This window comes from Grammomys surdaster, unplaced genomic scaffold (genome assembly GCF_004785775.1).
Source record: "Grammomys surdaster isolate TR1022 unplaced genomic scaffold, NIH_TR_1.0 99, whole genome shotgun sequence".
Classification (NCBI taxonomy): domain Eukaryota; kingdom Metazoa; phylum Chordata; class Mammalia; order Rodentia; family Muridae; genus Grammomys; species Grammomys surdaster.
The window spans coordinates 708878-713063 of NW_021604578.1; positions in this window are offsets into that span (position 1 = coordinate 708878).

Consider the following 4186-nt stretch of genomic DNA (forward strand, 5'->3'; position numbering starts at 1 on the left):
GGTCCTAATCCAATGCACTACACCCTGCTGCTCAGCAGGCTGCATCTCTGGTACATCCTACTGTTCGTTAGAGCTAGCAGCAAGGCAGCTGCTCTAAAGTCAGTGAGAGAATTGTCCTGCAGTAGGCCTATTTTAATTTCTTTAATTACTTAGAGAATTACTTTAATTGAAGAAGCCTAAAACATACACTTAGAAAATGTGTGTTCTATTACTCTGCTGTTAATTTTTATTACCCAGACACGTATTTTCCCTCAACAATATTGTGTAGTTTGGAGAGTTCGAAGTATAAAATTTCAAATTTTATATACGTCTTTTGTTAAATTCATTAGCTAAACACTTCTGATGCTATTATAAATGGTGCTGCTTTCCAACCTTTTTTTTTTTTTGATAGCTCAGTTTTTATTGTTCCGATCACTTGTGGTTTTCCACTCTTACAGTTTATGTGTTTTGATTGGAATGTTACCATTTAATATCATTTTCTCATGACATGAGGTTCTGCTCCTATGTACCCCTTTGTTTTCATTTATGTAAACTTTTATGTGTTTTACACCAAATGGCTTGATTGTGTAACTTTTCAAAAATATAATTTCCTTTAAAACTACTTAAGAGAATAAAATGTCATAGGCATCAATACTTTTACTAAAAATTATATACCCTTAATGGCCTTTTCCTTCATCTGGTCACATTATGTTGTTTCCTTGAATGTCTCATAATGTTCTTTTAAAAGCTGGACATATATAATAATATATCAGCTATGCGACTCTCCATCCTGTTTTTCCCACTGCTACTTATTGTTTATTTCCCTGTGCAGATGCTTGGCTAAACTCTGTTAATGAATCCATTTTGCCACAGTGTGAGATCTCCTCAGTAATTACTGTATGTTAATAGGTAAATTTTCTGTTTTTATTTTGGAATGCCTTTACTTTTATTTGTTTATATTTTGAGATGATAATATGATTACATCACCTCCTCTCCTTTCTTTCCTCCCAAATCCTCCCAGGTACATCCATCACTCTCTCCCAAATTCATGGCTTCTTTTTCTTTGATTGTTGTTTACACACACACACACACACACACACACAGGTAAATATGTTTGTGTACATATATATGGATATGTATACATGTGTGTGTATTCACATTATGTGCGTGTGTTTCTAAACATAAAAATATAACCCACTCAATCTGTATAATGTTACTTGTGTGTATATCTTTTTATATACATGCTGTTTGGTATTAGATAACTTTTATTCTTTGCTCGACAGAGTTTCTTCGTGTGCAGTGCAGCTGGAATTCTCTAGGTAGCACAGGCTGGCCCTTGCTTCCCAAGAGCTGAGATCTTAGCATGCCCTAGTAGGCCCCAAGAATGATTTTTTTTTTTGCCTTTATTTTTCAAAGATAGATTATTTGATGTTCTTTGTTGGCAGTTCTGTTTCCCTTCACCTGTGAATGTGATATTTCTCTGCCTTCTGGCCTCAGTGCTTTCTGTTGAGGATTCCGTGTTCAGTTTTACTGGAGAGCCTTTGTAAATACAAGCTATATTTTTATTACTACTTTCAGTATCTTTTCCTGTCTGGGATGTGAGGTTTTTATTATGATGCACCTCATGTGGACCTCACTGTGGACTATTTCATCCTGTCTCTACTGTTGATATTCTTACACATTCTTACACTGCTATTCCACATTTTTGTAGGCCTGTTCATTTTTCTATCATTTTCCCCTATTCTTTAAACTGAATAATCTCTACCAGCCAATTTTCAATGTCATAGATACTTTCTTCTTCAACTTTGATTCTGTTGTCTTAAAATGAATTTTTCATTGCTGTTATTTGGAATTTTGCCTAAATGACTGCCTTTCAGTTATTTTTAAATTTTCTGTTTATTGGTATTCTGTAGTTTTATGGCATCTTCTCTTTTTTATTTAATGTGTTTTCATTATCTTATTATTTATTTATTTGTATGAGTGTGTATGGATAAATACATCCCATAGCACATATATGACAGTCAGAGCACACCTTGTGGGATTTATTTTTCTCTTTCTGCCACATGCTTCCAGGGGATTAAACTTCAGGCTTGACAGCAAATGCCATTACTTGCTGAACTATCTACCTAGTCTTATTTAATGTATTTTATTTTCTTACCTGAATCCTTTGATGAATGAACAAACTCACTACTTTTATAGCTAATTACTTGTGCTTTTTCTCGCGGTACATAGATGGGTGTCTCATAATATTTGTTGAAAACTAGAACTACAACAGGAAATAAAATGAATTAGCTCTGTACTCTGATCTCTCCTCCTAGGCTCCCTGTTATTATTCTTTACTTATTTATATAGCTGCTCGGCTAAACAATGTCAGTGATGCTTTAACCCTCTGTTGAAGGCTATCCTGTTCATCAGTGTGTCCCTGGGTATGTCTACAGTCTCTAATCATGCTAGCTCTCTTTCTTCTGACACGTCTTTCTCCATCCTGGTCTTTTGGTATCATTTGGGTATGTTTCCAGTGAATTGATTTCCTCCTCCTCTCTTTTTTGATAATCTGTTGAGGAATATGTTGTAACAGAGTCTGCGTTTATTAAATAGGGAGACTTCCACGGATTAAATTTTAAAGGACACTTAATTGATTCTCCTTCTGATCCTAAGAAAGATAGTAGTTGTCTTTTCATGGATCTTCCCAGTAATCCCGTTCATCTATTGTTTATTTTTATGCTTCCTATGGACCAAACGTAGTGTATTACCGCCAAAATATCCATGATTTATTTTCTAACTGAGCAGTCCCATCTTGAGTGTCCAGTCATGTTCTAATTAATGCCCGCTCCCGAGGAAACGCTTCAGCCTTCTGTAGTTTATGTTTCTTTGGAAAGCTCCAAGTCAGTTTGTTATGGTTGTAAGGATGAAGGAAGTGAACCTCTTTTTTTTTTTTTTTTTTTAAGTGTAACACCTGTATGTATAAGCAGGGTCCAGAGGAGGTTATAACTTTCATTTTCTTGGCATACCTGGTGTGGAACCCTGCGAAGCTGACCTGGGTTCCCATTTTCTCTGTTTGTTATGGCTAAGGCAGCACTTCTAATGTATCAGCAGACCTGAGTGGGAGAAAGTATTCTACACCCTCATTTTCTCATTTGCTTGGATTACAGCTTCTGCTGCTCAGGGTTTCAGGAACAGAGAGAGTTGAGAAATTGTGGTGGTGTGTTTATAATGAGGTCTTACCCTCGCCTTTCATCGAGAGGAGAAGATAGAAGGAACCTTACAGTCTTGGCAACACATATCTTGAATGAAACTTGCATCTGACTGAGGCAAGAGAAGAGGAACAAATTTGAGGGTGTCACGATTTGAGTGTGTAGGTTTTCCCTGCTCTCACAGGAAATTTGTCAGATTTTCTGCACCAAATGTTCCCTTTGTACTGAATATTCTACAGACGATTTGCACGAAAACACAGCTCTAGACAGTGGCCATTACGTAACTCGGACTACCGTTCGTGAAGTGTGCCTTCCTGACAGCTTATTTTACATAAGCTCTCTGCTACTCTTCACGTGGGAATGTGTTGTGTGAAATTATTTAATGCGGCCTCTGGTTAATCCGACTATCTAAACTGCAATGGCTCTGCCTAGCCCAGCCGCCATGTTTCTCGCCTGAGGCCATATGTATGCTGCAGCTAGAACCGGCCCACCAGCATGAGAGATAGCTCCGCAAGGCAGGGCACTGCACAGACCATTCCGCCATCCATGTGGGGCTCAGTAAGAGAATGAGACTCTAATTCTTATAGATTAATCAAAGGTTTTATATGTTTGATAATAATTAATAACAAGACGCCCATACAAAGAGAGTTGTATCCCAATTAGCTAACCTAATTATAAGTTTATAAATTGTTCCCCACGAGTGCTCTCTATACCTGTGTGGTTCTCCATCCTCCTACATCTCTGCCCTCTCTAGCTCCTCCTCTTCCTTTTTTTTCCTTCCTCTCCCAACTCCTCCTCTTCCTCTCCTTACTCCTCCCACCTTAGCTCCTCCTACAGGAATGTCCCCAAAAGTCAGTGAGTTGAAGACTAAGTCACAGGCTGTGATGTCATTGGGATGTGATGGAGCCTTAGGAGATAGGGATTTTAAGCCCTAGGGGTGGGGGTGTGGAGGTTGGGGAGTATGCCTTGGAGAGATCTTAGTCCTCCCTCCCTCCCTCCCTCCCTCCCTCCCT